Source organism: Bison bison, unplaced genomic scaffold (assembly GCF_000754665.1).
Source record: "Bison bison bison isolate TAMUID 2011002044 unplaced genomic scaffold, Bison_UMD1.0 scf7180017864466, whole genome shotgun sequence".
Lineage (NCBI taxonomy): Eukaryota > Metazoa > Chordata > Mammalia > Artiodactyla > Bovidae > Bison > Bison bison.
Window position 1 is genome coordinate 4,285,142 of NW_011495027.1, and position 400 is coordinate 4,285,541.

Genomic DNA, 400 nt, shown 5'->3' on the forward strand with positions numbered 1-400 from the left:
AGCTTTCTTCACAGTCCAACTCTCATATGCACACATGACTACTGGAAAAACCATAAACTTGACTAGACGGACCTTTGTTGGCAAGGTAATATCTCTGCTTTTTAATATGCTATCTAGGTTGGTCATAACGTTCCTTCCAAGGAGTAAGCGTCTTTTAATTTCATGGCTGCAGTCACCATCTGCAGTGATTTTGGAGCCTAAAAAAATTAAGTCTGACACTGTTTCCACTGTTTCCCCATCTATTTCCCATGAAGTCATGGGACCAGATGCCATGATCTTCATTTTCTGAATGTTGAGCTTTAAGCCAACTTTTTCACTCTCCTCTTTCACTTTCATCAAGAGGCTTTTTAGTTCCTCTTCACTTTCTGCCATAAGGGTGGTGTCATCTACATATCTGAGG